Source organism: Lactuca sativa, chromosome 9 (genome assembly GCF_002870075.4).
Source record: "Lactuca sativa cultivar Salinas chromosome 9, Lsat_Salinas_v11, whole genome shotgun sequence".
In the NCBI taxonomy this organism is placed as follows: Eukaryota; Viridiplantae; Streptophyta; class Magnoliopsida; order Asterales; family Asteraceae; genus Lactuca; species Lactuca sativa.
Window position 1 is genome coordinate 146779583 of NC_056631.2, and position 12541 is coordinate 146792123.

Genomic DNA, 12541 nt, shown 5'->3' on the forward strand with positions numbered 1-12541 from the left:
TTAGTTCCAGATTTTAACGAAACTTTGATTCAATACCTATTTTTCGATACTCAAAATAATATTCTTTCTTTTGTAGTAATCTTGATCAAATGTTCGAAACCTGCAATATTTGTTACCCAACACGATTCAGGAATAATTTTGGTTAAAGAATATGATTTCCGATTAAGTGTCGTTCTCAACTTTTGTTACTTACTAAATTTTCCAAAGCTTACTTATCACTAACTACATTGGTCAAACATGTAATTTCGTTTACAACTTGTCACTCTTATGTTTAGATGTTCTTTGTAACAAAATTTAAGCCACCTTCGTAAACCTGATAAAAGAAGCCCTTCGACACTTCTCTATAAGTATTCGATTGTAATTCACAGGAAACCACACAAGTTGTTAGTCATCTCTCTTGATGAATAACGAAGTGATCTTTTCCTGGGATCTAACTGCATTTGTGTCCAAATATTTTTGACATCACAGAAACAAAATATTTTTACTTTTCTTCCTATCTTTTTCTTTAGCACACATTGCACTCATGAAATCCTTGAGGTTCTGACTAATACGAACTCAGGTTGATGATTTCGAAAGTATGGCACATGACTTTGCTTCTCAATTGCAAAAGCGAAAGAGCCTAACCTCCATGCCGAAAGTTACTGGTGGTTCTCATTCTCTTGGGGCAAGTTAACAGCCTATGTGATGTGACATTTTGTGTTCCAATCCGAGTTTCAAGGAAAAAGTGATGATTTATTGGTCACGCATGCCTACATTTTTAGTGACTGGTGTCGTTTTCAAGGATACACATCAGCCACATTTAATGCAGAAACCGCTTCAAATTGAAAATTCCAATCAACTATAAAAAGGGGTTTGGAGGATCAATTTCAATTTTACGCCTTCTTAAAGTTCACAAGAGATTTGTACCCTTATTGTCTCGAATTTCTTCAAGAACTTCAAAACCCTAATCATGGTGACTCCTAATGTCAACGTTGACCCATCTCAAACAATAGATGATGTCTCTTCTCACCCACTAATGAAGATTCAAAGCTCAAATGTACAAGTTCAAAGTGATGAAAGCATTTATCCAGAGGAATTACAGATATACATTATGGCTCTCAAGAATTTGGTATTGTCTAGTATTATGTTCAATTCTTTTGCTGTTCCTATGTCTTGGTTATCTTTGGTTGGTTCTACTACAACATATAGCAAGGCTATGTTGGTTGTTACATTTCAATTGATGAATGATAAGAAGTTCAGATTGTCCAAGAAGTTATTTGCAAAAATTCTGAACACCCCTATTTCTGAGCCGTTTTACAAAGTTTCGAATGATGAAGCGATTCACATGTTTAATGAGATGGGTTATCAACCTATTCTCACCATGATTAGTGAATTCAAGAAATCTGGGGTCGACGTGTATTTTGAACTTTCTCTTTGGAATCTATCTTTGATGCTTGAATAGTCAAAGTGTGGGATTAGATAAAGCACGGTTGGAAGTATATGCAATGGTGGCTGGAATCTGTTATAATTTTCAAGTTGAATATGCTACTAAATATGGGAAGAATTTATTAAAAGTATTGGGAATACATACGCCAAGTTTGGAATTTCGTGTGCTAGGTATGGGAGTCTTATTCTTCAATATGTATATGATAAAGAGGGTATTCTAGTCCCTGAAATCAAAGAAACTATTGGGTTTGCTTTGTATCAGTTTCACAAAACTGCTAAACATGATGCTAAAATGTTTCCAAATGTGGCTAGAATTGCAGATGTGATGCTTAAAAAGGTTGATCCACTGAATTCTGTTTTGGTGCATTAATTAACAACAATCAATCCGGATATCAAAACCAAGGTGTTTCTTACACCAACAACTGAAGTTCCATCGAAGAAGAGAAGAGGATCTAAGAAGGAAACTCAGTCAAGTCCTTTGAAATTTGATCCAGTTGTCAAAGCTTCAAAAAAAAAATTTAAAGCATGTTGCCACTGAAACTGTTGATCATGTGATTGATGTGGTACCTTCGAAGACTGGTGTTCTCAAACAACTCAATAAGATAGCACATAAACCTCGCAATTCTCCCAAAAGGTCTGGTACTTTTTCACTTTCTTTTGTTCGAAAGCCACAAATTGGTCGAAAGGGTGTTCTCATTCGCAAAATCCATGTTTCTTCTTCTCCACATACGAAGAAAAGGAGAGAAGAGAATACGACAAAGAAGATTTCCAAGAAACAAAAGAAGTAGAGGAAGTTGGTATTGCATGAATATTCTACTGATGACGAAGTAGTTCTTAAAACTCTAATTACAGATACCACAATGGGTCATTTTTCACCAGTGAGGGACTCTCCAGTTCAATAGATTTTCGAGGAGACTGGAAATCATGATGGCAATGTGGAAACTTTGATAGTGGACACAACCCTTAATCATGGCGAACAACTAAAGTTTCGAATACTGACTCATTTAATGAGGAAGTATGAGCTTCAAACATCAATGCAAATGTATCTGATACAAATGTAAATGTTAATATGGGTGAAGGAGTTTTACACACTGAAGCCCAAGGTACTAATACTTTCGTTATATCTTCATCACTTCCTACTTCAGTTCTAGACACCATTGTTTCATTACCACCATATATTGTTCCCAATAGATCTCAACATCCTTCTTTTTCTCATTCCCCAAATTTTGACTACATTATCCAATAACCAATTACCTCTTTGTTTCCTTCCCAATCCCCTGATGAACCACAAAATGGTAATGATGATGATATGGATGATGGTGGATTTATGGGTTCATTTGATGAAATTCAGTTTAATTCTGAGGAAGAAAAAATTAATGATCACATGCTGATGTCAAGAAAGCATTTTAAGATTTTGAACAGGAAGTTGAACTCTTTACTTTAATTGCAAGCTGATGGTGGTGGTAAAAATTCAATCACTGCTCTTGATGTTGATGTTCTGTTGCAAGCCCAAGATCGTTGTATATTGGATAAGCTTAATCAAATAGACGAGTCTGCTGATTTAAGGATCAAATCTCAACTTGATACTTTCAATAATGTAATTCGTGACTTGAAAGAAACTGCCAAGTCTCGCCATATTCTTTTTGTTCAAGATGTAAAGATAGTTTGTGAAAATGTCAATCTCAAAGTTCAAGAATTAAGAGAAGACATGACGAAGGAGATAGCTGCCTTTGATCACAATTATTCTACTGTCATTAATAAGGTAGATATAATTGTTGGTGATGTGGCCAAAGCAGTTGAGTAGTATACTTTCTTGGGGATGAAATTTGATCTGAAAGCAGAGGTTGATGCTAAGAACTTTGGGAATGTTGAAAACTTACTAAAAGAGTTAAAGGATCTTTTTTTCAAATTATGATTCTTTGAAGTCTTCGGTTGTTACCCCGTTACTAAAAAGTTTCACATGTTAGAGTCAAAAATTCATAATGAATCGGCTCCACCTGCGAAATTTGTCAATCTTATGCCAGCAAATTCCCCGCATGTGAGCACAAGGGTGCAAGGGGGAGAAATAAGACATGTTGGAAGTGCGAGTGGAAATAAAGGGGAAAGTGGTTCTGGAGGAGTTGCTAGTGATGAAAAGTGGTTGGAAAAGTCTTGACTACTCAAATTCCAACTTCTCTACCAAAAACTTCAACTTTAACTTCAACAACAATAACAACAACAAGGCCTATCATAAAGATTATTGTTATTAGAACTGCTGGAGGAGGGTCTAGTTCATCTAATCCTATTCCAAGTGAATAGTAGAAAAACAAAGGAAAAGGCATAAGTCATGAATTTTTGAAAGAAGAGAGGAAAGCTGCTCTAGATGCTAAAATGGAGAAACAAAGACAGGTCCAGAGTATACTTCAACAACGTGCAAATGATCCTCCTGGTCTTGACAAAGGTGATCCAACAAAACTTTATCATTATGAATATCTTGAAGCCTTAACTGTTTCTGGGGAGATGCATGATTTTGAGAAAGTGTCAAGAAGAAGCTTTGATACTATAAACTCACTGATGAATTAGTTAAACTTTCTGTTGAATAGAATGATGTTTTTTGGAAGAACAATTTGAAGTTACTGATAAGTATTAGAATAAGTCTAAGTATAGGCGCCCGAAGTTTCGTTTTCATACTGTGCTGGGAAAGAAGGAGGAGGAGGTATATTCGTTAGCCAAGATAACTAGAGTTCTTGGCATTATAAAAGACATTTTTTTCGAAGGCATGCTACAGAACTATAGGTTTCATGTTGTTCGAGCAAATAATGTTAAATTCGACTTCTCTGTTCCCAATTTCCATTGATGAATCTTCATGATCTTTTGGTTTTGGAATTGATTATGAAGAGTGTAGATATTTCGAAACTTCAACTGACAAACAACGAAGATTTCTTGAATGGGTTTGGTTACTAAAGGTTTTCATCGAAGGGTATTTTGGATTGTTAGCCTTAACTGACGTTGAATTGGTTAAAGTTTTGGGAAAAGAAGTCATAATTCCTTAAACCATGTTGATGACAAAGGTGAATATAAACAAAATTGAAGACCGAGAGATTACCTTGAAACCTTTAGGAATAGCTTTTGTGGGGGAAAACAAGAAAGGAAACAATTCAAAATTCCTGTTTCAAGTTTGTGGTGTAGAAAGATATACAACGTCTCATTACACTAATTTGTTCGGATGAACTGTGACAAAAACAATGATAATGAGAAGGAAGAGATTCGTAAGCTGTTGAACTGGTATGCTAACATCCGAAGAATTATTCATCAAGCTACGGAAGCTTTAATGAACTGATTCGTCACGGCCCACAAAGGGGGAGAATGTAGAAGTCAAATTTAGTTGTGAGGTGCCGAATGTCATTGTAATGTTTCGTTAGTTTGTAACCTTATTACAAGGGCATATATGTTTCAAATCTCTATGTAACAGTCCCTTGTATTTTCTGTTCACTTTCATCTTTCCTATAAAAAGGGAAGTGTACTAGAGTAGATAAGGACTTTGTTTTTGCTTATTCGTGCAATCTTGTCTATTCTCTCTATACTTGTTGAAAGCTAATTGGAGACAAGCACATTATATTTACTTCTTGTGTTCATCAATCATTCTTTACTCTGATCATGTTATTTAATCTTGATTTCATTGTAACTACATCGATTGGAATTACCTTATGAGCTCGGTCAAATCCACAACACCTTCCATGCTGTTTCAAAATGGATTAGGGTGTGGCTGATGATTCCGTAGTTGTCCTTTTCGATGATATTTAGGTTGATGATCGCCAAAAATATCTTGAGAGACCAGTGTCGCTCTCGGATAAGAAGATGAAAGCCTAACACAACAAGGTGGTGTCTTTGGTCAAGGTCTAGTGGCAGCATCGGAAGGGTTCTAAATGGACTTGGGAGCCTAAGGCATAGATATGAGAGCACTACCCTGATTTATTCGCAGTAGCATACTTTGAGGAGGAATTCTAGTTCAAGTGGTGGAGAATTTTAACATCTTGATAATCAGGTATTTCCATTTACCCCTTTTATATGTAAAATTGATGGAAAATTGATCCCTTGTAGCATTTTAGAGGAGAAACGTGTTTTATCACGTACGCTGGGCGTACATGGCTTGGACCAAAGCCCTAATATTTAGGGTTTGTGCACTATTTAAACACCTTCATACCTTGGATATCGTTTCTTTCATCAACCTACATCCTTCATATCGACCCTTCCAAATTCTAATCCATTTTGAAACCATCTTTAAGCCATTAGTGGGTATTTTGGTGTTCTTAGAGGAAGAAGAAATAAAGGAAAGCATCTTGGAAGCTTGAAGCACTTTAGATCCAGAAGCACATCATCATTTTTCACCACTTGGAGATAAAAAGCTCTGATCTTGACTGTCGCACCCCAAAACCAAGAACGGCGGAAACGTTCCGGGGTGGAGGACGTCATGTACAGTATCACAACAGTGTAAAGTAGTAAATAAGCAACAACATCATCCATTGCATTATAAGTAAAGTTTTAATACATGCGTGTTCTTTCATTGTAATAAGACACCAAAAATATAAAATCAAAATAAAAGACGAGACTTGTCTGTGCTCCGTCTTCTCAAAACCTGGTCATCGTACATGTCTACTAATAACCTGAGAATACAAGTTATTTTGAAAGAGAGTATCAGCTTAAAGCTGGTGAATTCATAAATATTTAAGTGTGATTGTGTTCTTTTGAAAAGCTGTTATGAATGCCATGTAAACCTTTAAATAAAAATGTTGATATAAGTATGGAAAGCCCTAGAAAATCCCTTATTTTCTATTATTATCAAATGTAGTCTTCAACCAAGACCCGAATGTTTTGTAAGTAAAATGATAGTTTTTCCTTTCTATTGACTAGTACTAAAAGTACTTAATCTAACTCCTCATTTATGTGAATGTATCAAAAAATAAAGTAAATAGGAAAATGTACTAATGTAAGTGTTATCCTTGGGTACTAGGACTAACACGACATCGCAGTAAGCGAAATGTATAACCTAATGAACATCCGAAGATTGTCCAATTGTCCTCTGTAGCAGCAGTAGGGGGAAGGAAGGGTTAGTCCCGTAAACGATGTTCCTAATATAAGTATTAACCGTAGACCTCCGTAGATGGTCATCAACCACTGGTGCTAATCAGCTGGGATTCGGAATGGTTAGTTGCATCTAGATATCCTGTTGAACTGGGATAGACAAGACAATTTACACAGAAAGTACTAATAAATCATCCTCGTAACTCTAGGTACATGTATCCATGTAAGTGTATATAGGAAAATGTATCTATGTAATGGTACTCATTTAATGTATTCATGTAAGCGTGTTCATGTATCATGTAATCATATGTAGACGTACTCATGTATCAGGTAATGTATTGGTATAGACTCAAGAATGAACTGACTCTTGTGTGATTCCTTGTAATAGGAATAATGTTTTGTATCTTCTAACTATCCCTATGATAGTTAACTGAAAGGAAATTGGTTATTCAAGTACGTTTATACACCCTAGCTACACAAGAGTGTGGGAAACTGAATGAAGGATGAAAACTATAACATCAATACATATTTATAAGAAACATAAGTGTATAAGTATAGTTTGGTTCAAGAAGGTAAAAATGGTTTTGTAAGACATCTAAGAGTTTTGAACAATAATTAACAATGACTTGATGTCATTTTAATCAACATTTCAAAAGTAATACATTTGATAACAAAGTATTTTTAAGATAGAAAACCATTTTATGCATCACATTTTGTAGTATGTGAAATCTGCTGAATGAAAACACATTTATAAAATACATATGGATGATTGAATAACATGTTGTTTTCTACTTGTATTCCCCCCCCCCACCCCCCATTAAAGCATTTAAAATCATTTAAAACATTGATTTAGGGGTATGAACTCACCTGTAGATGGTGGTTTGGATGAACTGAACGGTGTAGGATTGTTAGGTGTCAAGTGAGGACTTGTACACACACTACGATCCTAATGAACATATAATCACACATATATGCACTCAATTAGTCTTAAATTACTAATTGATAATGTTAAGACATCCTAGAACATAATAAACACTTTATATAAGTGTCTTAAGTCCTAAGGATTGCTTCTAAGTTGTTGTGGGACAAGGAACTTGGGTTTAGGGTTCCAAAGGACCCTATACATGAGTTTACTCTTCCATAAACATCACACAAGGAGTTTACGGTCGTAAACCCTTGAGTTTGCAGCCGTGAACTCTCAAGCTTGGTGACATTTTGTGTTTTGAAGTTCTAAATGATCCCTAGAAGTATTCCAACTTGGTGGATTAATTATTGGAAGGGTTTATGGCATAGATACACTCCTTTGAGGAGTTTATGGCCCCAAGGCCAATCCCCTTGGAGTTTACTGCCGTAAACTCCTATGGAAGGGTGTTTTTGATGCTTTCAAGTCTCATGCACATGTAGGATAGGTTCTAGACTTTTACCTAAAGCAAATGAAGGCCTTATGCACACTTTGGTGCCTTAGCTTGATGTTCACGGCCCAAGCACCCTCTTAGGGCCGTAATCTCTCTTTGAGAGGGGATTTTGAAGTGTTAAAGTCCTTGATTTGAGTGGAAGTAATTCTATGTAAATGTCCAAGGCTTTAGGTGCATTAAAAGCACACTTTGGTCCATGGTTTTGGAGTTCACGGTCCAAGATCTTCTTGGGCCGTGAACACCCAAAATTTGGTGTTTCTTTGTTGTTTTCTTGTCCCAATTACACCTATATACAAGCCTAAGGTAGTAACATATCACGGGGGAAGGCTAGGCATCATTTCGGGAGTTTACTGCCCAAGAACACCATGGGGAGTAAACTCCTAAATCTAGTTGTTTAGCTAAGTAATCTATGTTATTAACACATTATATAACACTACTAGAGAGACTCACGATTTTGGATGAAAACCCGAAGATCCGTGAGAGAGAAAAATGGCTTTTCTCTAGTTGTAAAAGTGAATAATGAATGAAATTGGTTCAGAATTCTGTTTATAGTCCTGAGATATTTTGGCACAAAATATTTTTATTCCCGAAATGATCTCTAATATAATAAAGTGTTGGAATAACAGAGTTGAACAAAATCGTAGTGCATCCACTCTCCTGATATCTCCTGAAGTGTAAACCCTGAATTTCTCAAACTTATACGGAAAAGTCTGAAAATTTACTGTGACTGTTATAACTTCTATTGAATTGATATTGTTTGTACATAATAGAATTTCGGGTTGTCACATCATTCCCTCGTTAGAAGGAATTTCGTCCCGAAATTAGAATTTAAGCAAATAAGAAATTTCACATAACTAAGCGAAAAGATGAGGGTATTTCAGTTTCATCTGATCCTCTCGTTCCCAAGTGAATTCAGGTCCCCGCTTTGTGTTCCATTGAACCTTCACTATCGGGATACGGCTCTGCTTTGTTTGCTTGACCTCTCGGTCCATGATCTCTACAGGTTCCTCCACGAAGTTGAAGCTCTCGTTGATCTCGATCTCGTCGAGTGGAATAACAAGAGTCTCGTCGGATAGACACTTTTTCAAGTTCGAGACGTGGAAGGTAGGATGTACGTTACTGAGTTCCTGTGGTAGGTTGAGTTTGTAACCTACAGGGCCGGTTCTCGTTAGAATCTCGAAAGGCCCTATGTATCTTTGATTGAGCTTCCCTCACTTTCCAAAGCGTATCAAGCCCTTCCAGGGTGAGACCTTCAGTAGAACTCGGTCGCCCACCTGGAATTCCAATGGTTTTCTTCGCTTGTCAGCATAGCTTTTCTGTCGGTCTCTAGAGGCTTTCAATCATTCACGAATTTCAACGATCTTTTCTGTCGTTTCCTGAATGATCTCCGGACCCGTGAGAGTGCTTTCGGGAACTCATCCCTTAGCTAACTAGGTATCACCCACCTCAGCCCAGCACAGAGGGGATCTGCACTTTCGGCCATAGAGGTCCTCGAATGGAGCTGCCTTTATGCTCGTGTGATAACTGTTGTTATAGGAAAATTCGACGAGGGGTAAATGGGTATCCCAAGCTTTTCTAAACTCAATCACACAGGCACGCAACATATCTTCTAAGGTCTGGATAGTTCTCTCACTTTGCCCGTCGGTCTGTGGATGGTAGGCCGTACTCATGTCCAGCCTAGTTCCTAGGGAACTTTGTAATGACTGCCAAAACCTCGAAGTGAATCTACTATCTCTATCCGAGATAATAGATAAGGGAACACCGTGCAGTCTTACAATTTCCCTAATGTAAGTTATTGTAAGTTTCTCCATCTTGTCTATTTCTTTGATTGGCAAGAAGTGTGTAGACTTGGTCAGTCTATCAACGATGACCCATATGGAATCAAGTCCACCCGTCGTCTTGGGCAACTTGGTTATGAAGTCCATAGTGATCTGCTCCCACTTCCATTCTGGTATCTCCGGTTGCTGTAAGAGACCGGAGGGTTTCTAGTATTCGACCTTGAACTTCGCGCAAGTAAGGCATTTACTCACGAAGGTAGCAATATCTCCTTTCATGTTAGGCCACCAGTATAACTTTTTAAGATCCAGATACATCTTATCTGAACCTGGGTGGACGGAATAATGAGTGTTGTGAGCTTCCGTCATGACCAAGTCTCTGAAGCCACCGTGTTTCGGTGTCCAGATCCGATCCATGAGGTTTAAGGCTCCGCCACCCTTGACTTCCAAGTTCTTATCCATCCTTCTAAGGGATTCACCAACCACATTTTCAGGTTTCAAAGCGTTGAGCTGATCCTCTTTAATTTGCGTGGACAAGTGTGAATGGATAGTTAGAGTCAAAGATTTGACTCTACGACCAGCATATTCTTTCCGACTTAGGGCGTCGGCTACTACATTGGCTTTACCCGGATGATAATGAATATCGCACTCGTAATCACTGAGAAGCTCGACCCACTGTCGTTATCTCATGTTGAGCTCCTTCTGGTCGAAAATGTGTTGCAGACTCTTGTGGTCTGTAAAGATCGTGCTTTTTGTACCATACAGGTAACGTCTCCAGATCTTCAGAGCAAACACAACTGCTCCTAGCTCAAGATCATGGGTGGTGTAGTTAACCTCATGTGTCTTCAGCTGTCTCGAGGCATAGGCTATGACTTTACCTCGCTGCATCAGAACACATCCGAGTCCTTGATTTGATGCATCACAATAGACAATGAAGTCTTCTATCCCTTCGGGGAGGGATAGTATTGGTGTGGTGCACAAGGCTCGTTTGAGCGTTTGGAACGTTCTTTCCTGTTTCTCTTCCCAGTCAAAGGCCACTCCCTTTCGGGTCAGTGTTGTAAGAGGTTTCGCTATGCGGGAGAAGTTCTGAATGAACCTGCGATAGTAGCCAGCCAGGCCTAAAAATTGACGAATTTATGTAGGTGTCTTCGGTGCTGACCAATTCTCGATGGCTTTGATTTTGGAAAGGTCCACGTATATTCCCTCTTCGCTAAAAACATGGCCCAAAAATTCGACTTGTCGGATCCAAAATTCGCACTTGGAGAACTTCGCATAAAGCTTCTCCGATCACAATGTTTCTAAGACTCTACGGAGATGTTGGCTATGTTCCTCCTAACTTCGAGAGTAGATGAGTATGTCATCAATGAAGACGATGTCGAACCTTTCCAAGTAAGGACGACACACCCTATTCATCAGATCCATGAATACTGCGGGCGCGTTAGTTAATCCGAACGGCATCACTACAAACTCATAGTGTCCATAACGAGTTCGGAAGGCTGTCTTGGGAACATCCTCCTCTAACACTCGTAGTTGGTGATATCCGGATCGTAGATCTATCTTCGAGAAGTAGTTGGCTCCTTGAAGTTGATCAAATAAATCGTCAATGTGGAGCAAAGGATAACAATTTTTAATGGTAAGTTTGTTGAGTTCTCTATAGTCGATGCACATGTGAAACAATCCATCCTTCTTCTTGACGAACAAGACCGGTGCTCCCCATGGTGAGAAGCTTGGTCAAATGAATCCCTTCTTGAGAAGTTCATTAAGCTGACTAGAAAGTTCCTTCATTTCGGCCGGTGCCAGACGATAAGGAGATTTGGCTACGGGGGTAGCTCCTGGCACTAAGTCAATTCTGAACTCGACTTGGCGTTGCAGTGGTAACCCGGGAAGTTCTTCTGGAAAGATGTCGGGAAAGTCGCGTACTTCTGGGATGTTCTGTATGTCTTTCATTTCTTGACTTGTGTCGACGACGTGTGCGAGGAATGCATGGTACTCCTTTCGCAAGCACTTCTGGGCTTCAATGCACAAAATGATGCGAAGGCTCGTACTAGGTTTGTCGCCATAGATAATTAAGGTTTCGTTGTTAGGAAGGTTAAGACAAACTGCTTTTTCAAAGCACAAGATGTCGGCGCGAAGAAGACTCAACCAATCCATACCGATGATAACGTCGAAACATTTAATTGGGACCGGTATGAGATCTATCTTGAAAGTATGGCCATCTAAAGTTAAGGTACAACCTACATATATGTAGTTTGTACTTTATGTTTTCCCATTAGCCATTTCTAACGTGAATGAATTATCTAATGCACATGGTTTTTGTTTAAGCAGCTGTGCAAATTTGTGGCCTACGAAACATTTCTCTGCTCCATTGTCGAAAAGTATGCAAGAATATGAGTTATCAAGGAGAAATGTACCAGTAACTATCATAGGATCAGCTACTGCTTCCTCGTGGCCTAGGGCCATAACTCTTCCTACCCCTCCAGCCATCCCCGCTTTAGGGCAGTTCCTCTTGTAATGGCCCACGTCGCCATAACCGTAGCAAGTTTGGCCCATACCGGCATTAGGAACCTGGGCGGTCTAAGCTGTTGGAGACTAGCAGAAACGGACTGTGTGCCCCTTCCTGTTGCATTTAGTGCACTGCATCTCCCTGCAAGGTCCGCGGTGGTGGAAGCTGCATTTGTTGCACTTCGGGAGAGTTCCAGCATATGTTTTTGTTGGTAAGGGGTTCGCAGGGACAACGGGAGCCACTATGGCCGCATTGATTGCCACAAGTTGTTGTTTCTTGGAGGATTCTTGCGAAGCCCCTCTTTTCCTCTTAGTCCATCCCTTCTTGTTGTTGTGGATCTTTTGTGGTACAGGTGCAGGGAT